We start from the raw sequence: 23514 nt of genomic DNA on the forward strand, positions 1-23514 counted from the left end.
TTTTTTTTTTTTTTTTTTAGATGGAGTTTTCCTCTTATTACCCAGGCTGGAGTGTCATGGTGCGATCTCAGCTCACCGCAACCTCTGCCTCCCAGGTTCAAGCGATTTTCCTGCCTCAGCCTCCCGAGTAGCTGGGATTACAGGCATGCAACACCACACCCGGCTAATTTTGTATTTTTAGTAGAGACAGGGTTTCTCCATGTTGGTCAGGCTGGTCTTGAACTCCCAAACTCAGGTGATCCGCCCGCCTTGTCCTCCCAAAGTGCTGGGATTGCAGGCATAAGCCACTGCACCTGGCCGGCACTTTTAATTTATGTTAATTATTGCTACCATTCATTGAGAGCTTAATTTGTGACTCGCTGTCCTAAGATTTTGCATTTAAATGTTTTTATTTTTTGAGATGGAGATTCACTCTTGTTGCCCAGGCTTGAGTGCAATGGTGCAATCTCAGCTCACTGCAACCTCCGCCTCCCGGGTTCAAGCATCGGCCTCCCAAAGTGCTGGGATTACAGGTCTGAGCCACCGCACCTGGCCAATATTTTGCATTTATTAATCACATTTAATCACCCTATACATCCATGAGGTAGATATAGTGCTAATTTTCCTTATATTACATTAAGGAGTAACTTGCTGAGGATCACTCCTCTGTTAAGTGGCAGAGCTGGAACTTGAACTCACTATTTTCTGACTTTATAACCCATGCCCTTTTATCCTTTAGGCTGTACTGCCTCTTTTGATCAATTTGCCCTATTCATGGTTGTGCATGCTGATGGAGACTGCTTTTGAAGCTTCTTTATTGAAGGAGCGGGAGAAGAGTAAGAAAGCTGGAGAGGACTAAGAAGACAGGAAAGAAAGAAAAGCAAAAGTAAGATAGAGGTCAGTGAGAAATGAGTGACAAAATGGGTTTTGGTTACCTCACAGGTTTTTTAAATTTCACAGGGCCCTATGCTGTCTTTGTCCTTCGGTCCTCCAGATTTCTTGCTGGTGGCTCTCCTTGTCTGAACACAACCACATGGCACATGAATCTGTGATACAATCCATAATGGTCGACTTCCCATGACACAGATTAGAGTGCAGAAAAAACTCCAGCATGTTTTCTTCTTTCTTAATTCTTTTTTTCCATTAATGTTGGTGGGAGCATATCCTTACTAGCTTCTTGAGAAAGAGTATACCGGAATGAAGTTTTTGAGACCCTGATTGTCTGAAAAAAATTTTTTTTTTCTTTTGTTTTCGTTGTTTTAAGACAGAGCCAAGGGCTGGGTGCGGTGGCTCATGCCTATAATCCCAGCACTTTGGGAGGCCGAGGCGGGCGGATCACCTGAGATCAGGAGTTCAAGACCAGCTTGATCAACATGGAGAAACCCCATCTCTACTAAAAAAATACAAAATTAGCCGAGCATGGTGGCACATGCCTATAATCCCAGCTACTTGGGAGGCTGAGGCAGGAGAATTGCTTGAACCCGGGAAGTGGAGGTTGCTGTTAGCCGAGATCGTGCCATTGCACTCCAGCCTGGGCAACAAGAGTGAAACTTTGTCTCCAAAAAAAAAAAAAAAAACAAAAAAAACCCCGAGCCAAGCTGGGTGCAGTGGCTCACATCTGTAATCCCAGCATTTTGGGAGGCCGAGGCAGGCAGATCACTTGAGGTCATGAGTTCAAGACCAGCCTGGCCAGATGGTGAAACCCTGTCTCTAGTAAAATACAAAAATTAGCTGAACATGGTGGTGCGCACCTGTAATCCCACCTACTCAGGAGGCCGAGGTGAGAGAATCACTTGAACCTGGGAGGCAGAGGTTGCAGTGAACCTAGATCACGCCACTGCACTCCAGCCTGGGTGACAGAGCAAAACGCCTGTAATCCCAGCACTTTGGGAGGCCAAGGTGGGTAGATCACCTGAGGTCAGGAGTTCAAGACCAGCATGGCCAACATGGTGAAACATCGTCTCTACTAAAAATACAAATTTTAGCTGGGCATGGTATGGCATGCACCTGTAATCCCAGGTATTCGGGAGGCTGAGGCGGGAGAATCGCTCAAACCTGGAAGGCAGAGGTTGCAGTAAGCCGAGATCCCGCCACTGCACTCCAGCCTGGGCGACAGAGCGAGACTCCAACTCAAAAAACAAACAGCAACAACTAAAAAAAACAAGACGGAGTCTCGCTCTGTCGCCCAGACTGGAGTGCGGTGGCAGGATCTTGGCTCACTGCAACCTCCGCCCTACAGGTTCAAGTGATTCTCCCGCCTCAGCCTCCCAAGTAGCTGGGATTATAAGAGTGTGCCACTATGCCCATCTAATTTTTGTATTTTTAGTAGAGATGGGGTTTCACCATGTTTTGGCTGGGCTGGTCTTGAACTCCTGGCCTCAGGTGATCCTCCCGCTTTGGCCTCTCAAAGTGCTGGGATTACAGGTGTGAGCCACAGTGGTTGGCCTGAAAATGTTTTTCTTCTTCCCTCCTGTATATTTGACAATTTGGCTGAATCTAGAATTGCAGTAGGAATGCTTTAACTCAAAAATTTTTGTTGTTGTTTTTGTAAAGACAGTGTTATAATTACCAAACGGATTCTCACTGTCCACTGCACAGACAAAATCAGTTCACTGAGACCACAGCGTTGCAGTAGAGTTTAATTGACATGAGGCTGGCCCATGCCGGAGAAATAGAGTGATCACTCAAATCAGCTACCCTGAAGGCTTGAAGGTATGTTTTTTTTGTTTTGTTTTGTTTTGTTTTGAGACAGAGTCTTGCTCTGTCCCCAGGCTGGAGTGCAGTGGCCAGATCTCAACTCACTGCAAGCTCCGCCTCCGGGGTTTACGCCATTCTCCTGCCTCAGCCTCCCGAGTAGCTGGGACTACAGGCGCCTGCCACCTCGTCCGGCTAGATTTTGTATTTTTTAGTAGAGACGGGGTTTCACCGTGTTAGCCAGGATGGTCTCGATCTCCTGACCTCGTGATCCGCCTGTCTTGGCCTCCCAAAGTGCTGGGATTGCAGGCTTGAGCCACCGCGCCCAGCCGAAGGTATGGTTTTTATGGTCAATTTGGTGGGTAGGGGTGTAGGGAATGGGTGCTGCTGATTTGTTGGGGATGAAATCATAGGAGTGTGGAGAAGATCCTTGTGTGCTGAGTCAGCTTCTGGGTGAGGATATAGTATTAGTTGAGACCTGAGTCATGAGCGTGGGTGGGGTCAGTCTGAAAAATATTGCAAAAAATAATATAATAATTTTAGGTTTTACAATAGTGATGTTATCTCGAAGAGCAATTGGAGGAGTCACAAATCTTGTGACCTCTGGGCATATGATCCCTGAGCAGTAAGGGATTGTAGAAACTACTCCTATATTTCAGCAGAGTTCAGGTCCTTCCCATAATCCTAATCTTGTAGTTTTACATTAGTTTTACAAAGGTGGTTTTCAGTCCCTGAGCAAGGAAGGGCTTAGTTTTTATTTATTTATTTAGAGACAGAGTTTCACTCTTATTGCCCAGGCTAGAGTGCAATGGTGACATCTCGGCTCGCTGCAACCTCCACCTCCTGGTTCAAGCAATTCTCCTGCCTCAGCCTCCCGAGTAGCTAGGATGACAGGCACCCACCATTACGCCTGGTTATTTTTTTGTATTTTTAGTAGAGATGAGGTCTCACCATGTTGGTCAGGCTAGTCTCAAACTCCTGACCTCAGGTGATCCACCTGCCCAGATTTCCCAAAATGTTGGGATTACAGGTGTAAGCCACTGCACCTGGCCGGAAGGGCTCAGTTTTAGGAAGGGACTATTATCATCCTTGTTTTAAAGTTAAAATACAAACTAAATTTCTCCCAAAGTTAGCTTGGACTATACCCGGGAATGACCAAGCACAGCTTGAAGGTTGGAAGCAAAATGGAGTCAACCGAGATGGATTTCTGTTACTGTTATAGTTTAGCAAGGACATTTTCAGGGTCTTGCTCTATTGCCCAGGCTGAAGTACAGTGGCGCAATGATAGCTCACTTAAACTCTTGGGCTCAAGTGATCTTCCTACATTTGTGTTTTAAAGTGCTGGGATTACAGGTGAGCCACTGCGCCTGGACTCTTAAAAATTTTGAAGGTCGGCCAGGCATGGTGGCTCACAACTGTAATCCCAGCACTTCGGGAGGCCAAGGCGGGTGAATCACGAGGTCAGGAGATCAAGACCATCCTGGCCAACATGGTGAAACCCTGTCTCTACTAAAATACAAAATTAGCCAGGCATGGTGGTGGGCACCTGTAATCCCAGCTACTTGGGAGACTGAGGCAGGAGAATCGCTTGAACCTGGGAGGCGGAGGTTGCAGTGAGCGGAGATCATGCCATTGCACTCCAGCCTAGGCAAGAGTGAGACTCCGTCTCAAAAAACAAATTTTTTTTTTAAGGTCTTTCTCTTGTCTTATTGTAGTTGAGAAATGTGAAGGCATTCTGATTCCTAGTCCTTTCTAAGTAGTCTATTTTTCTCTCTGCAAGTTTATAGGATCTCTGTCCTCAGTGTTCTGAAATTTCAGTGATGTTCCTTGATGTAGCTCTACTAGAATCTATTTTGCAGGAGCACTTGGTGGGCCCTTTTCATCTAGCAATTCATGTCTTCAGTTCTGAAAAATTTTTGTTAAATTATTTTGCTAATGATTTTTCTGCTTCATTTTCTCCTTGCCCTTTTCCTGGAATCCTTATTACTTATATGTGAGACCTTCAGGTGTGCTCCCTTTATTTTTCTTATATCTTCTCTTCTATTTTCCTTCTGTCTTTTTGCTGTTTTCTTAACACTTTCTTGAACTTTATCTTCAACTCTTCTGTTGAATTTTTCTTTTCAGCTATTAGCTGCTCTTTTTATTCTCTGAAATTTCTTTTGACATAGCATCATTTTCTATTTTCACGAAGGAAATATTTTCTCTCGGTTTTTTTTTTTTTTTTTTTTTTTTTTAAGACAGAGTCTTGCTCTGTTGCCAAGTCTGGAGTGCAGTGTCACAATCTCGGCTCACTGCAACCTCTGCCTCCTGGGTTCATGCGATTCTCCTGCGTCAGCCTCCCAAGTAGCTTGGACTACAGGCATATGCCACCACACCCAGGATGATTCTATTTTTTGTAGAAATGGGGTTTCGCCGTGTTGGCCAGGTTGATCTTGAGTTCCTGACCTTAGGTGATGTGCCCACCTTGGCCTCCCAAAGTGCTGGAATTACAGGCGGGAGCACTGCACCCGGCCTCTCTGAGGTTATTAAGAATAGCTTTGTTTGGGCTGGGCGTGGTGGCTCACACCTGTAATCCCAGCACTTTGGGAGGCTGAGACGGGTGGATCACCTGAGGTCAGGAGTTCAAGACCAGCCTGGTCAACACGGTGAAACCCTGTCTCTACCAAAAATACAAAATTAGTTGGGTGTGGTGGCACAATGCCTGTAATCCCAGCTACTTGAGAGGCTGAGGCAGGAGAATTGCTTGAACCCGAGAGGCTGAGGTTATGGTGAGCCGAGATTGTACCATCGCACTCCAGCCTGGGCAAGAAGAGTGAAACTCCGTCTCAGAAAAAAAAGAATGGTTTTGTTTGGCCAGGCACAGTGGCCCACTTTGGGAGCTGAGGTGGATGGATTGCTTGAGCTCAGAAGTTCGACACTAGCCTGGGCAACATGATGAGACCCCCGTCTCCACTAAAAATACAGAAGTTAGAGTTGGGGGGAAAGGGGACAGAGAGCATTAGACAAATACCTAATGCACGCAGGGCTTGAAACCGAGATTACAGTTTGATAGGTGCAGGAAACCACCATGGCACATGTATACCTATGTAACAAGTCTTCATGTTCATTACATGTATCCCAGAACTTAAAGTAAAATTTAAAAAAAAATACAAAAATTAGCTGGTGGCCGGGCACAGTGGCTCACGCCTGATATCCCAGCACTTTGGGAGGCCAAGGCGGGCAGATCACTTGAGGTCAGGAGTTCGAGACCAGCCTGGCCAACATGGTAAAACCCTGTCTCTACTAAAAAAAAAAATAAAAATTAGCTGGGTGGGGTGGCATGCGCCTGTAATGGCAGTTACTTGGGAGGGTGAGTCAGGAGAATTGCTTAAGCCTGGGAGGCAGAGGTTGCAGTGAGCTGAGGTCACTCCACTACACTCCAGCCTGGGCGACAGAGCAAGACTCTACCTCAAATAAATAAATAAATATATAAATTAATTAAATTAAATACAAAAAAATTAGCTGGTCATGTTGGTGCATGCCTGTGGTCCTGGCTAATCAGGAGGCTTAGGTGAGAGAATTTCTTGAGCCCAGGAGATCGAAGCTGTGGTGAACCAAGATAGAGCCACTGCACTCCAGTCTGGGCAACAGAATGAGACCCTGTCTCAAAAATAAAAAAAATAGAATAGCTTTGTTGGAGTTTCCCCCCCCCCCCACCCCCCCCCACCATATAGTCTCTATTTCCTTTGAGTTGCTTTCTTTTGTTTATTGGTTTGGTCTTTATCTTCCATATCTTGTCATCCTTTCTTTATGATTAAGAACAAGGGATTTAAATCATAATTGGTTGCTCTGGGTGCTTCTGTGGAGCTTGTTTACTTTGGATGTCGCTGTCAAGTGATCTGGATAGGCTCTTTGTACTTCCAATGTCAATATTTAAAAAATCTTTCCTCCTGGCAGGGCATGGTGGCTCATGCCTGTAATCCCAGCACTTTGGAAGGCCCAGGTGGGCAGACCACTTGAGGCCAGGAGTTCGAGACCAGCCTGGCCAACATGACAAAACCCCGTCTCTACTAAAAATACAAAAATTAGCTGGGTGTCATGGTGCATGCCGGTAATCCCAGCTACTCAGGAGGCTGAGGCAGAGAATTGCTTGAACCTGGGAGCCAGAGGCTTCAGTGAGCAGAGACTGTGCCACTGCATTCCAGCCTGGGAAACAGAGCAAGACTCCATCTCAAAAAAAAACCCAAAAAACAAAAACAAAAAAACCCCCAAAAAACAAAAAAACTTTCCTCCTATGTTGACATTTTTAGCAGAAAACATTCTTCCAGTCTCCTTACTAAAGGGAAACTCTCCAGGCTTCTGGCATTCTGGAAGCCAAGTGGAGGAAGCAGTGAAAGGTTTTAGCATTCCATATGCATTCAGTCATGCAATCTCTCTGTGTTTGGTATGATGATACATCTTTAATTGTATCTCGTGTCCTGCATTTCCAAGGCCTTCTGCTGTGCTTACTCCTCAGAATAAATTAGGTGAGGAAAGGGCAATGTGAGTGAAGATATAGAGATTTAACCCAATGGAACAGCTTTCGCTCAATGTTTATTTTAGCCTCTTCATTATTTTGGCCTCCCCTCTACACCAGCAGTAGGGGTATATGGCACTGCCAGTTGTCAATCTGCTTTTCAGGTTCCAAAATTTTCTTTCTTCCTTCCTTCCTTCTTTCCTTCCTTCCTTCCTCCCTCCCTCCCTTCTTTCTCTCTTCTTCCTTTCTTCCTTTCCCTTCCTTCTTTTCCTTTCCTTCCTTCCCTTCCCTCCCTTCCTTCCCTTCCTTCCCTTTCTTCCTTTTCTTTTCTTTTATTTTTTTCTGGAGTCTCACTCTGTCACCTAGGCTGGAGTGCAGTGCCATCTTAACTCACTGCAACCTCCGGCTCCCAGGTTCAAGTGATTCTGCTGCCTCAGCCTCACAAGCAGCTGGGATTGCAGGCGCCCACCACCATGCAGGGTTTCACCATGTTGGCCAGCTCCTGATCTCAAGTGATCTGCCCACCTCAGCCTCCCTAAGTGCTGGGATTAGAGGCATGAGCCACCATGCCCAGCCTTTTTTTTTTTTTTTTTTTTCCAGTTTTTTCTTTGTTTTTTAGTTTCTTCTTTTGTTTTTTGTGTTCTTTTTCATGTGAGTTGTGCCTTTTCAAGAAAATCACTTTACTCAAGTTTTAGTGGAATTTTGTAGAGAAGCAAATTTAGATGTGTGGTTTAGTCTACCATCTTAACCCAGAAAACCATTTAGATCTACTTTTGCTCCTTTTAAAATGAATGAAGCAGAAGTTTCAGGATACTGAGGTAAAGACCAAAGCGTTCTTCTGTCTTCTTTACTTTCTCTCCATCACAATGTGAAACCATATTTAGATCAAACAAGTGTTCATTTAAGCCCTGTGCTTTTGAGAAAAGTAGTTTTGAAAGTTTGAGCAATCTGAGCAAACTTGGCCCTTGGAGCTGCCCCGAAGGAGTTTTCTACACACCATGAGCAAACTTTGTGGATACAGAGGCTGGTTGCTTAAAGAACAGACCTCTCCTAGGTTAGAAATGATAGGTTCCACTGAAAGCAAATTCAAACAACACTATTTCATTTGAGGGAATCTCAATATCTAGGTTTTTCTCTAATAAATACATTAAACAACACACAAGCTTAATTTTTCTTGTGTTACTTATTACACAATTACAGGTGTTACTGAAATATGGATAAATTATCTTTTAGGAAATGTTGACTGAGGACTAAGTATGAAGTACAATAAACAGTCAGAAGATACTACCATTCATTTCCTATTTAAAATGAGAAAATAAATTATTAATTGTATTGTAAGAGTTATGAATACTTCAGGACTATAAACTGGGAATTTTGCCAAGTGTCTCTCAGACCAACCTTAATTAACACTCATTCACCATTCATTCATTTATTCATTCATTCACTCAAATATGTTTCTTGATCCCCCGTATATGCAAGGCTCTGAACTAGTTACTGGACCTCCACCTGTGAACAAGGCAGACCCTGCCTTCTTGGAACTTGTGCTCTGGCAGAATGGAGAAGCATGAAACAAGTAATTGCCACATGATTTACTGTGGTAAGAATATAAGAGAGGGGTCCTTACCTTAATCTCAGGTGTAATGTTTGAACTGAGATCTGAGAGAGGAGTAGAAGATATTAGGCAAAAAGCAGGCATAGGCTAGGGGGCCTGGAAATCTACCAGGCCTAAGTCACAGAACAGTCAGTGTAAATACCCAGAGACGTTCCTTGAGACATAGACAGGCACAGACATAGAGAACAAGAGGACTGGGCAGGAAGCAAAGTTCACATCATGATTAGCCGTAATGCTTCCTCAGGAAGACAAGAACTCCTCACGGCAGAAACACAGGGCAGAGAAATTTACCTGCCCTGTGTTTGAACGGTCATCCTGCTTCAACATGACAAAACAAGCCAACGAAAATATTTTACTCAGGACAAGTTTTCAAAAAGTATAAATGCATTTTTTAATGGTTTGGACTTTTATTTGAATACAAAATACAGTCTCTTACTGGTGAATAAGAACAGGATCTATTAAGAGTACCCAAATACCATCTATTATGTTATTTGCTAATGTATTTATACCACTCCCTCAACCCAGTGTTTTTGTTTTGTTTTGTTTTAATCACAATTCAGTGTTAAAAAGATAAAGCTTTTTAAACATTCACTGTTGCTCAAAAGCTGAGTGCATGTGCTGTCCCAGATCATGAGGTTAGTGGTGCTTATTTCAATATTAAATAAAAGGATTCATTTTCATTTAAGCAAGCAGGGAATTAAGCTTACAACTTCAATTACCAATAATTAATTCCCCACACTGCAAGCCATGCAGTTTGCATTTAAACTCCCAATGCCCCAAGGATAAGAAAAATCTATTTTGATCGCTTTTTATTTTCATCATTTAAAGCGTACATCTTATTTCAATTAGGCACATACATTTCCAGATTATGAGAGAGAACAAATATCCCTTCTAAAAAAAACCCAGGGAATTGTGGGGAGTGGGGGACAGAGGACTTTTAAGCATGACAAAGACATTTCTGAGATATTTTCTTTCTCTTGCTTCTATCGAAAGAGCACCTAATATTGTCGAGAATTAGCTACCTCATATCAATGAAGCTATTATTTACAGGCAGATGAATAATTTCCCTAAATTCATTTTTTCTTATGCATTAAGCTAGTCTTTGCTGGCTTTTCATTATTTAAGAGAAAGGAAGCAATTGGGCACATGATTTAAAATGAGACAAAATTAAGTCCTGCTCCAAAGCCAACCCCACCAACTCTGGAAGCAGGCATAAGGATAAGAAGCACTCTTCAGAGAGGGAGGCTTGACCTAGTGGTGGGTAAGGGAGACTGAGCTCAACAGGATCTTCCACATTCTTTTGACAAATTCTGAGCAACAGAAAGGAACCGCCAGGGTGTCACCAAAGCAAAGACACAATCAGAGCTGGAGTTCTTAGAGATAAAAAGAGATGCTTGGAATTAGGTTTCATCAGAAAGTGGCAGACCTGTGTGGCATCCAGAAAATAAGTTCTAAGAAGACTCTTCTTTCAAGTTTTAAAGACATTAGGTTTCTTCCAGTCTGCAAGTGCTAACTTTGCCCCAAATAAATCTCATAATTCAGAATACAATTGACCATGTTACAGTAAAATCTCATTTAAGTGGAACTTAATTAAATGAAACCATAAATTAACTAGAATTAGCTTCTACACTTGGCTTTCAGGAAAAATAGGGGAATAACTAAAAAAACGCAGTATCAGTCATTTAATAAAAAGTAATACTTATGAAGGCAAGTTCTAAGGTCAGTACATCTTCATCCTAGTCTTCAACCTACAGCTGTACAATGTCCAAACATATCCAGAATCTTGATCTTAGTACCCTACAAGATCTTTAATACAGGAAATAATATACTTTGTTTTTTGTTTGTTTTTTATTTATTTATTTTTTGAGACGGAGTCTCCCTCTGTTCCCTAGGCTGGAATGCAGTGGTGCGATCTCAGCTAACTGCAGCCTCTGCCTTTTGGGTTCAAGTGACTCTTGTGCCTCCTGAGTAGCTGGGATTACAGGCCTGTGCCCCGGCTAATTTTTGTATTTTTAGTAGAAACGGGGTTTCACCATGTTGGCCAGGCTGGTCTCAAACTCCTAGCTTCACGTGATCCACCCGCTTCAGCTTCCCAAAAGTGCTGGGATTACAGGCATGATGCACCACATCCAGTCAAAATATTTTTGAAGATTCTATTAAAAAGATTTGAGGGCTGGGTGCGGTGGCTCATGCCTGTAATCCCAGCCCTTTGGGAGGCTGAGGTGGGTGGATCACTTGAAGCCAGGAGTTCAAGACTAGCCTGGCCAACATGGTGAAACCCTATCTCTACTAAAATACAAAATTAGCTGGGCATGGTGGCGTGCACCTATAATCCCAGCTGCTTGGGAGGCTGAGGAAAGAGAATCACTTGAACTGGGGAGGCGGAGGTTGCAGTGAGCCAAGATTGTGCCACTGCACTCCAGTCTGGGTGACAGAACAAGAATCTGTCTCATAAAAAANGGTGCGGTGGCTCATGCCTGTAATCCCAGCCCTTTGGGAGGCTGAGGTGGGTGGATCACTTGAAGCCAGGAGTTCAAGACTAGCCTGGCCAACATGGTGAAACCCTATCTCTACTAAAAATACAAAATTAGCTGGGCATGGTGGCGTGCACCTATAATCCCAGCTGCTTGGGAGGCTGAGGAAAGAGAATCACTTGAACTGGGGAGGCGGAGGTTGCAGTGAGCCAAGATTGTGCCACTGCACTCCAGTCTGGGTGACAGAACAAGAATCTGTCTCATAAAAAAAAAAAAAAAAAAAAAAAAGGGGTTCTAGCTAAGTGAATCTTAATGATTACAAATTTTAATAGCTGTTCAACCTGTTATTCAAGCATTCTGATTAACTTTTTCCAACATTACATAAAAAAACTTATACATTAAAAGAGAGCCACCTGCCTAATGAAATTCAACCAAAAGTTTCCAAATGCTAAGAGAAAAGGGAAGCCTTTGCTGATATTAGTATACAAAACACAAACAAAAACAGATTTTATGTCCCGAAGGCCAAGAGCCATATCTACTAAAATCATTTATTTAAGAAGCCTGGCCACTGGCTCTGCATCTGTATGCTTGATGCATTGTTGTTGGCATAGGCAAATATTTCCACCCCCGGAAATCAAATCTAAATAGTATAATAAGCAATGTCTTTTCACAAGACAGACTTTAAAGAAATCATTTCTTATTTTAATGCAAAGTTTTTGTTAATGAATCACTCTAACAGAAAAAATCAGGAAATTTATTTTGCTGGGGAATTAAAAGTGACAATATGACATTCATTTCTTGGTTTCTGTCTTTAAATCTTTCAAGATCATGCCTTTAGTAATAAAGGTAAGTAAGTCCTGCATTTAGACACTTTATTACTCCTGTCCCATCCCATCTACAAGACACACCCTCTCTCGTCATTGAAGGCTTTGGCTCCTGTTAATGGTTTACTGAAGTTTTTAGCACAGACAAGCAAATTCTACTCAGGAACTTTATTGTGGTACCATACAAATGTGCATTTCCAAGCACAATGGGTATTATTAGCCCAAAATATCCCTGATGGACCACACAGCTCTAAGATTCAGTCTCTTGTCATAGATAGCCAAGGGGGGACAAAGAGAACAGAGAAGCCTCAAATTGGCTTGGAAAGATAGGCCAACCCCAGGAGGTCTGGGACAAGAAGCAGCTGAATGCCTGACCGGTTTCCCATAACATAGCTGTTCCTGCCTGGGAAGAGGGCAGGGAACACTGGTACCCACTTTATAAGATTCTGTAAATGACAAACTCCTGAAGGCAACAGCCTACCACCAGCTAAAAACATCTGTGGGAACTGAAAACAGACTATATTGGAATGCCACTGAGATCTGTGTTGCTTTCTGTTTGGAACCAGAGGCAGTCCCCAAGGTTCAATAGTCAGCCAAAGCATGGAGATGTGTTATTTTTCACAAGGAAAAGAGATATGGTTTATGGCTGTTGTCTGTCACTCAGACATATTTGAGTTGTTTTTCCACTAGAGATGATGGCCTCATACTCCCCTGCTGTATGCGCTGTATTACCAGATTAAGGTTTTTGAGGTGACTACCTAGTTAGGGTACAAATTTTGTAGTGCAAGAGGGAGAATGTTGATTGCTTTTTGAGGAAATAAACCTTTGTTTGGGCCCTCAATAGTGTCAAGCTCAATTGAACTAACTCTATTTAGCATTGTCTTCATTTGTTTCATAGAGATTTGAAAATGAAAACAAGTTTGATTATGAAATAAACAAATACAATGGATATTCACTTGTTTTCAAAAAAGTAAAAAATTTTACAAACTTTTTTTGTTTTCTTTTCATCATCACAATTTCCTAAGCTGCTGGCATTCCTGGGTAGGTTGACAGAATAAATCAGATAGCCGGTCCATCCGATTCCCTGTTAAGGGAATTTTGTTTAAATTGGTGGTATTTGAAATTCAGCATTTCTTAAAACAGTTTACAGATTTCTTCTTCTTTTTTTTTTGAGACGGAGTTTCGCTCTTGTTGTCCAGGCTGGAGTGCAATGGCGCGATCTTGGCTCACCACAACCTCTACCTCCCAGGTTCAAGCAATTCTCCTGCCTCAGCTTCCTGAGTAGCTGGGATTACAGGCATGCACCACCACACCTAGCTAGTTTTATATTTTTAGTAGAGACGGAGTTTCTCCGTATTGAGGCTGGTCTTGAACTCCTGACCTCAGGTGATCTGCCCACCTCGGCCTCCCAAAGTGCTAGGATTACAGGTGTGAGCCACCACGCCCAGCCTTACAGGTTTCTTCTTAATATGTCTTCTCTATCCTGTCACGTTTTCTTTGTTACTCTTTGTTGGACCCAATTATTCTCTTGCAGTCCAGTGAATGAACACTATGAAATGAAAGTTTAGAGAGGTCAAGTGACTTGTCCATGGTCACACAGCTAGTTAATGACATAACTGAGGCTTGAATTTATATTGCTTATTTATTAGTTCAGGCAGGATTATTTTCTGTTACCAAGCTACTTCTGAGACTATAAATAGTTGTCGTAGTTAAGATGGATTTTTTTTTTCTCCTTAATGAATTTCAAAAATGAAGAAATATCTCTTTTATCTCTTTCTCCAGGATCTTCAGTACAAGGGTAAGCTCTATTAATGTGCTTAGCATAATAGATGATAGGTTTTCTTGGCTTTACATCTGCCCTTATACCTCCATTCTCATTAACAACAGCCCCTCCCAAAGTGTTAAAAGTAGTCTCTTAAATTTGCAACAAATATGATTAAAGGATTGAAAAGTAAAGCTTATGAAGGAGAACAAGGGATGATCTAGTGGTCTTCAAGGATTCAGAAAGTCATGGGAAGGTTAATGTATTCCTCTCCATTTTCAAAAAGAACTTTCAAGTAAATGGTTTCTAATTATAGTGGCAATAAAGTCAGATTTTATCTTAAAACATTACTTGTGTCCACCTATAGGAATAGAGGAAATTATGTTTAAGAAAGAACACCACAGGAACTATTTCTTCCATGTTGGAGTGAACGTTGGTATGCATTGATAAAACAGTTCATACATCTTGCCTCAAAAACACTGCACCACAGCTGGGCGCGGTGGCTCACTCCTGTAATCCCAGCACTTTGGGAGGCTGAGGTGGGAGGATCATGAGGTCAGGAGTTCGGGACCAGCCTGACCAACATGGTGAAACCCTATCTCTACTGAAAATACAAAAGTTAGCTGGCTGTGGTGGCGTGCGCCTGTAATCCCAGCTACTCAGGAGGCTGAGGCAGGAGAGTCGCTTAAACCCAGGAAGTGGAGGTTGCAGTGAGCCAAGATGGTGCCACTGCACGCCAGCCTGGACAACAGAGTGAGACTCTATCTAACAACAACAACAAAAAACTCAACAACAACAACAACAAAACCCCCAAAACTGCACCTCTCCCAATACCCATGGTTTTTACACTGTATTGCATGGTTTTACACTGTGAAAGGGGGAAATTTCAGAACCAAGTAGGGCAGGTAAATGTAGACTCATTTGAAAACTAAATTTAGAACTGTCCTCTGCAGAAGAATATTTTGATGCTTTGTTGTATAATTCAGTGACTTTAGCCCTTTATTTTTAATTTGACAAGAGTCATAGGTCATATAACATCAACTCTTATTGCATAGAAGTCCAAAGAGATAAAGTGACTTAAAATTTCTTGAGATCGTAAAACTAGCTAATAACCAAACACAGGCGTGAACTCAGACCTCTTGTTTGCTTACTCCAAAACTCTTCTCACTTTACCGTGCAGAGTATATTAATCATTCCAGTTTCTAAGATAGATGTTATTCCGCTCTGCAGCAGCTGAACAGTGGCCCCCCAAAATGTCTATACCCTAATCCCTGGAACCTGTGAATATGTTTCATTACATGGCAAAGAGGAATTAGGGTTGCAGATGAATTAAGCTTGCTAATCAGCTGATTTTAAAATAGGGAGACTATCCTGGATTATCAGGTGGGTCCAGTGAAATGACAGGGGTCTTTTTTTTTTTTTTTTTTGAGACAGAGTCTCGCTTTGTCCCCCAGGCTAGATAGAGTGCAGTGGCATGATCTCGGCTCACTGCAAACTCTTCCTCCCAGGTTCATGCCATTCTCCTGCCTCAGCCTCCCGAGTAGCTGGGACTACAGGTGCCCACCACCACGCCCAGCTAATTTTTTATATTTTTAGTAGAGACGGGGTTTCACTGGGTTAGTCAGGATGGTCTCAATCTCCTGACCTCGTGATCCGCCCACCTGGGCCTCCCAAAGTGCTGGCATTACAGGTGTGAGCCACTGCGCCCGGCCAATCACAGGGGTCTTGACGTGTGAGAGAAGGAGGTAGAAGATTTGGCATCAGAGTGATATAAGAAATCTTGACTGGCTGTTGCTGGCTTTGACAATGGCATGGCAGTAGTAGCAAAGGAATGTGGGCAACCTCTAGAAGCTAGAAAGGCAAGAAAATGGAATTTCCCTGAAAGGTCCCAGAAAGGAAGTGCCCTGCCAACACCTTGGTATTAGCCCAGCGAGACCCATTTTAGACTTCTCATCTCCAGTACTGGAAGAGAATATATTTGTGTTGTTTAAGCCACTGGATTTATGGTACTGCATGAACCAATATTACGGAAATATGTTACAACAACAATAAATAACCAATACACTTTCAAAAAAGTATTTTAAAAAACCACATGGTATATTTTTAAAAAACCACATGATAACAAAACTCAATAATACGTCCTACTGTTTTATTTCCCTAATAGGCCATTTTTTTTCATAGGTTTTTTTAGGGAACAGCTGATATTCAGTTACATGAGTAAATTCTTTAGTGGTGATTTATAAGCAGTAAACACTGAACCCAATCTGTAGGCTTTTGTCCCTTACCCCACTTCCCACCCTTTCCCTGAAAGTCCCCAAAGTCCATTGCATCATTCTTATGCCTTTGCATCCTCATAGCTTAGCTCCCACTTATGAGTGAGAACATATGATGTTTAATTTTCCATTCCTGAGTTACTTCACTTAGAATAATAGTCTCCAATCCCATCCAGGTTGCGGTGAATGCCATTAACTCATTCCTTTTTATGGCCGAGTAGTATTACATAATATTTATATACCACATTTTCTTTATCCACTCATGGATTGATGGGCACCTGGTAGGCCATTTTAAGGACTTTACATTATATATTTATTTATTTATTTATTTATTTATTTATGTTTTTTGGAGACAGGGTCTGGCTCTGTCACCCAGGCTGGAGTGCAGTGGCATGATCACGACTCGCTGCAGCCTCCACCTCAGCCTCCCAAGTAGTTGGGACTACAGGCATACGCCACCACACCTGGCTAATTTTTGTATCTTTGTAGAGATGGGGTGTCTCCATGTTGCCCAAGAAGGTCTTGAACTCCTGAGCTCAAGCAATCCACCCACCTCAGCCTTCAAGAATGCTGGGATGAGAGGCATGATCCACCATGCTTGGCCTATCTACTATTTTAAAAAGGAGCTATTATTCCTTTGAGGTCTGATCTTTACCAAGTTGTAGCAAATAACAACAAATATCCAAGGAGAAAACCTAGTATGTATCAAGAACTAGTCTAGATGTTACATACATAAAACTAATTTAGCCCTTGTCAGAATGTTATGAGGTGGGCTCTATTATCATCCTAACTTTATGGAGAAGACAACCAAGGCACAGAGAAGTCATGCAGCTTACCCAAGCTCACAAAGCTGAAAAGTTCCAGAACTGGGATTGAACCCAGACAGTCTGGCTCTAGAGTCTGAACACTGCTGTGCTCTTCTGCTTCTCTCAAATGGTAGTGGCCAAATACATAGCATCTTTACCAAGCGTAGACAGAGATGATCTTGTCTTTTACCCAGGAGATAAACAAAATTGCTTATGGAAATATATATTTTTTCTAATTCACAGATTTTCCTTTGAAATATTTTTAGCCTTTTCCTGTAAGCTTCTCATGCTGCTACTTAAACTTTTCTCTCTCCCTAGCACTGAGACTGTTTTCATATGTAAATCACCAACAGTTTTATAATCTTGCAGATACTTATTATTCAAGAGCTGATCAACCTGTCTGTGGTTTTCCAGCTCAGTTGTCTCTGTACATTTTTGTGTCTTGCCCACTGCAGATCCCATGAACCCATCTACCAGTCTACATGTAGTGAAGGACAGAGAAGGTGAAAATGAAATCTGCAGACTTAGTTACTTGTTAATAACAGCTCTGACAAAAGAGGAGGTTTGTCTGTGGTTGCCTACCATTGATTTTTTTTCCATTTTATTTTTAAATGAAATGTACACTCTTTGTAGTGCTATGATTTTTATATTTAGACATTTCTTTTAAGTCCCGTTTCTAACATAGGTTTATTAATTTGATTCGTTCATCCTAAACCACACTCCAATATCACAGACAATCAAGAACTGACTTTAGTCATTTTTTTTTTTCAGTTTCTAGACACAGAAAACCAAAACAAATAGTTAAAATCAGTTTGCTCTTCTTCAAGGTTTGCTTCCCGTTTTAAATTTGCTTCCCTTTATGCTATAGCCCAGGAATGGAAATAGATTAGTAGTGGCTGATGGATCAGCAGAGACTGTCCAAAGTATTTTTGAAAAGGATTTTGTGGAAAAAATATAGACTCTATGGAAAAGTTTGGTGACCTATTCACTGATGTAGATGTTTATTAGTAGACATAGACATATGTTTTGGAGGTGAGCTGGGTGTTGCAACTGCCACATACTTGCCAGCCCTGCTGTAGCAAGTAAAGCACTACCTCACTGTCAATCCCCACTGAGCACCTGCACAGAGGAACTCGGGTATGGGTGGCACCGTATGTTTCAACATTACCATGTTTCTGAGTCTTCAGAGTTTTCAGGAACAAATAATGGAAACCATATATAATCACATAGAAGACATTATGTGAATCTCTAAAATATAGCCAAAATGGATTGAATTAGGATTAAATTAAATACAGAGAGTTTTGGGCTTCAAATAACATTTTACCAACTTGAAGGATTGTTAGATAATGCAGAAAGTCATTGGGAGCTGGTTTAACCTTTCTTTTTTAAGGTAACAGTAGCTGGTTGAGCTTTTTTTATTTGTACAGCCCTCTGTGAAGTGACTTTAAACTATTTAACCCTCATCCAAACCTGGGAGGTGGATTTTTTTTTTTTTTTGAGACAGAGTCTGGCTCTGTCACCCAGGCTGGAGTGCAGTGGCGCGGAGGTGGGTATTTTTAACTCCCAGTTTGCAGAAGAGAAACTGAGGCCAGTGAGGTTAAGTAACTTTCATTTGGGTTTGTGGAAACGCAGGCAGGATGTCAACTGAAGACTGCCTGAAATAGGTCTCAGAGGAGTCTCTCAGGAAGGCCTCAGTGGAAGGTTGCCTTCCAAACAGGAAATGGACTGGATAGATGCCTTGTGAATGTCACCTTCAGCCCAGAGAGGAAATTTAACCCATTTTATATTATTCCCATTCGAAAGAGGAAGAGCCATTAAAATAGAAATGTTTGAAGTCACTGAGGGATTAGACAGAGCCAGATCTCTGAAACATCTACCTCCCAGGATTGCATGAAGTGGAGCAACCAGGCTCTCTCAGTTCCTTTTATCTCTCTTTCTAGGTCAGTCCCTGCAGGGTTTCAATCCTATCAGTTACTCTTCTCTACATCGCCTATCAATTATTTGCTGTTTTGCTCTAGGGTTGTGATATTTAAAAGAAGATACAAGTCAAGCTGTGAGATTTTGCCTGAGTTTTCTGGGTACTTACCTCAATTTTATGCTGAATTTCTGCTTCGGAGACCAATTACACAATGGATGGGTAGTCTTTTGCATTAGAGTTCCTTGTAGGACATTTGGAAAGCTTGGTAATTAACAAGGGTTCATAAAATCAAACCTCTGCCAGGAACCTAAACTGAATGAAATATCAATCCAGAGACTATTGGAGGTTCTGTTGAGGCATTGTCTGGGTTTCAGTGTTCAAAAATTCATAGCAGAAAAAAAACCCAAACAAAACAAAAACTCATAGCTTCAGCTTCAAATTGGTTCATGCAGTCAGTACGCCTTTGAAAACACTGGTTTGGGTCACACAGGCCAGGAAGAAAAGAACAAAAAAAATTTGGGTTATGTTTAATATGATTCACTCAAGCTTTCAGGATGAAAGTTAAGTTAAAGTTACTGTGTCTGCCATTTTTGATAGCCAAGTGAGTGGAAAAGAAAAGCGCTTTCAGAGATTCGGATAATTGGATGGGAAAAGCTGAATCTATGTGCCTTGAAGGGGCACCTGAGACACAGATGATTAAACACGTGACATAGATGGTTACTGATTTCTAAATACCTTTTAGTTAGAATAGTACCATTATTTTTTAGACTTTATATTATTCCACCTAAAAACCAGATGATTATATCTCTAGTTATAAGAACAACTGTGAGATTATATTCTTTGTTCAAGTCCGTGCTGAGGCTACAGAGATTTTTGTGGAAAGATTGCTATGTGTCTACCAAAACCCATTTTCTTACTCCCTGGGTAGACAGACTACATTTCCCAGCCTCCATTGTACTTAGTTGTGACCACGTAACTGAATTCTGGCCACTGGAATGTGGGTAGAAGTGATGTACAATACTTCTGAGCCCAGTTACCATTCTTCCCCTAACCCCCAACAAACCCAAAAGACTATTGTAATGTTCTTTATACACTCTCTGATGTCTATCCCCTGGCTATAGGATCCAACAGAAGAGTCTGAGATCCCAGTTATTTTGAAGTCACAAGATGGAATGACCACAATGGACATTGTGTCAGAGAGAGAAATAAACTTTTATTGTGTTAAGCCATTTTAGACCTTAGGATTTGTTATAGCAGCCAGCATTACTTACCCTAACTAATAAAAAAATGGTTTTTGCAATCAAGGTAAAAGACGGTGTTGTTATTAGCAGGCCTAAATGCATAAAACTCTCATTTTCACAAGTTCAATTGGATTTGAATTGAGATATCAAAATTGATATTCTTATTGCTATAGCATACAAATAGCCAAAAAAAAAAAAAAAAAAAACTAGCTGGCATCCCGTCAGCTGTTCATTGTGCTATTTTATCATGTTCAACAACTGGTTTGTCTGATATTTAAGTTAAATTAACAGATATTTAAATTCAAGAGACTATTTGGTAACATAAAATAAATTTTCAAGTGCCTTACTTCTTACTTATGTTAGGCATATGAAAAATTTATTTTTTAAATCTGTTTTCTTTTTTATTTTTGAGATGAAGTCTTGCTCTGTCACCCAGGCTGGAGTGCAGTGGTGCGATCTCAGCTCACTGCAACCTCTGCTTCCCTGGTTCAAGCCATTCTCCTGCCTCAGCCTCCTGACTAGCTGGGATTACAGGCGCTGACTACCACACCTGGCTAATTTTTGTATTTTTAGTAGAGATGGGGTTTCACCATGTTGGCCAGGCTAATCTCAAACTCCTGACCTCAGGTGATCTCCCTGCCTTGGCCTCTCAAAGTGCTGGGATTACAGAGTGAGCCACCGAGATCAGCATCTATTTTCAACTATAGTAAAATTAATAGAATTTATCTTTTTGAACCTTTAGCTTATGTGAAGGCATTTAAATATTCAAGTTAAAGTAATGATATATAATTTATCCTCAGATTATCTCAATGAGCCTTTCACCAATTTTGTTTATTTATTTATTGAGATGGAGTCTTGCTTCTGTCACCCAGGCTGGAGTGCAATGGCCCTATCTCAGCTCACTGCAGCCTCTGTCTCCTGAGTTCAAGCAATTCTTCTGCCTCAACCTCCTAAGTAGCTGGGATTACTGGCGTGTGCCACCATAATTAGCTATTTTTTGTATTTTTAGTAGAGATGGGGTTTCACCATGTTGGCCAGGCTGGTCTTGAACTCCCAACCTCAGGTGATCTGCCCACCTCGTCCTCCCAAAGTGCTGGGATTACAGGCATGAGCCACTGTGCTCAGCCAATTTTATTTATGTACTTAGGTTTTTTTTCCCAGAGAAATGAGCAAGTGAGTCTAGACTCTTTTGAGAAAAAAATGATAGGGAATATGTTGCAAAATAGTGAATTTTAAAATTATAATATTCATCATAAGATTACTCTGTGGAAAAAAAGTAGTAACAGAATGAGGTTTTTTTTTTCCCCCTGAGACAGAGTCTCTATCTGTCACCCAAGTTGGAGTGCAGTGGCGTGATCTCAGCTCACTTCAACCTCCGCCTCCCAGATTCAAGCGATTCTCCTGCCTCAGTCTCCTGAGTAGCTGGGATTACAGGCACGCACCACCATATCCAGCTAATTTTTGTATTTTTAGTAGAGGTGGGGTTTCTCCATGTTGGCCAGGCTAATCTCGAACTCCTGACCTCAGGTGATCTGCCCACCTCGGCATCCCAAATTGCTAGGATTACAGGCTTAAGCCACCGTGGCTGGCCCAGAATGAGAATTTTATGAATGAATGTGCTTTCTCATCTCACAATATGAGAAAAATGGAGCTTTGAAAAATAAACCTCATTGGTAGAACTCAGATGACTTTTGGAACACAAACTGAAAGCTACTTATTAAATAAGGGTAATTTGTTCAGAGTCCACACCGTAAAATGGCTTCAAACGTTTTTAAAGTAGGTCATTTGAGTACTCTAAAATGTCTGGTATGTGGTAACCTTTTTAAGCAAGTTCATATGAGAGTTAGAGTGTATCCCAAAAGCATCCTTGGGATTTCTGACCATATCAAAGCAAATGGAACTGCATTATCAAGGAGCTCTAATGAGACAGTTTGTTTAATTGAAATGCTTTAAATTACTATGTAGTACAGCATGAAAAAATCATTATTTTCATTAGCTGAACTATTTCTGTTAGCCCCAAACTAAAGTTTCTAATACTGAAGCATGATATATGCATTGTAAAACCAGCAGGTCACGAGGAGGAATTTAAATGAAAGAATTCATCTAAAATGTCAACATTTTGCCTTAAACATTACACATAGGCTTCAATATCCTATCACTGACTCTCCCAAGCCAGAGGAAGTATTAACTAGAAATAGGCCCCATCTATACAAATAAAAAACTAATAATTGTAGCATCACCATTTAGTTACTTTGTCTTAATAGGCAACACAGCTCTCCTGTCAACACATGGGCATAGTGGGTTTCTTAAGACACAGTCCACTTAAGAGTTTTCCTTTGACTTTTTTTTTTTTTTTTTGAGATGGAGTCTTGCTTTTATCACCCAGGCTGGAATACAATGGCACGATCTTGGCTCACTGCAACCTCTGCCTCCCGGTTCAAGTGATTCTGCTGCCCCAGCCTCCTGAGTAGCTGAGATTACAGGTGCCTGCCACCACGCCGGCTAATTTTTTGTATTTTTAGTAGAGACAGAGTTTCACCATGTTGGTCAGGCTGGTCTCAAACTCCTGACCTCAGGTGATCCAACCACCTTGGCCTCCCAAAGTGCTGGGATTACAGGCATCAGCCACCTCACCTGGCCCCTTGGACTATTTTATTATGAAAGATAAATTTGTTTTATTTTGTTTTGTTTTTTTCTTGAGATGAAGTCTAGCTTTGTCACCCAGGCTGGAGTGCAGTGGTGCGATCTTGGCTCACTGCAACCTCCTCCTCCCGGGCTCAAGTGATTCTCCTGCCTCAGCCTCCCGAGTAGCTGGAATTACAGGCATGCACCACACACACCTGGCTAATTTTTGTATTTTTATTAGAGACAGGGTTTTGCCATGTTGGCCAGGCTGGTCTTGAACTCCTGACCTCAAGTGACCCACCCTCCTTGGCCTCCCAAAGTGTTGGGATTATAGGTGTGAGCCCCCGTGCCCAGCCATAATTTGTTTTGACTTAAGAAGAACCCACCTATAGTAAAGAGGAGAATATTCATATAGCATTTGCCTTGATCATCTTTCTATGGAGAAAAACTGGCTAACAGTGAAATTCCAGAATTAAATTTCCCATTCAGTTAAAATATGATCTATCTCAACAGGAACCACTTTTGTTCTAAAGAAGCAAGAAAACGCGGACCGAGAATTGTGCCCCTCACTCGTCTGATCTTCCGTAGCATAAGTTAGATCAAGAAGGCTTCCTGGGAATGGGTAGGATGTGAAAGAAGATGCAGAATAGCGAGGGCCTGAATCTCCTTGGTAGGCAAACCTAATGTCACTTAAGGGTACAGTTTCCATTAATAGTAGATTAGCTCAATCTTAAGAAGAAAAAGAATAAGGTTCAACTTGGATGACTGTGAAGTGATTTAAGATAGATTTTTTTTTTTTTTTTTTTTTTTT

At 41.6% G+C, this 23514-nt stretch overlaps 1 protein-coding gene across 5 annotated transcripts in view; it reads left to right on the forward strand.

Moving 5' to 3' along the window:
• The window catches only part of LOC108515460 (uncharacterized), an 86497-nt gene that overhangs the window by 22060 nt on the left and 40923 nt on the right, over positions 1-23514 (forward strand). Inside the window, exons 2-4 of one of the 5 annotated variants that reach the window (XR_001881530.1) lie at positions 719-876; positions 2537-2691; positions 19959-20086. The exons of 2 other annotated variants lie outside the window; for them this stretch is intronic. The gene's annotated coding sequence lies outside the window, so the exon portion shown is untranslated. Of the gene's footprint in view, positions 1-718; positions 877-2532; positions 2692-19958; positions 20087-23514 lie in introns of those variants that run through there. 2 more of the 5 variants (XR_001881528.1, XR_001881529.1) reach the window with 2 other exon arrangements.

Source organism: Rhinopithecus bieti, unplaced genomic scaffold (assembly GCF_001698545.2).
Source record: "Rhinopithecus bieti isolate Rb0 unplaced genomic scaffold, ASM169854v2 scaffold_35077, whole genome shotgun sequence".
In the NCBI taxonomy this organism is placed as follows: domain Eukaryota; kingdom Metazoa; phylum Chordata; class Mammalia; order Primates; family Cercopithecidae; genus Rhinopithecus; species Rhinopithecus bieti.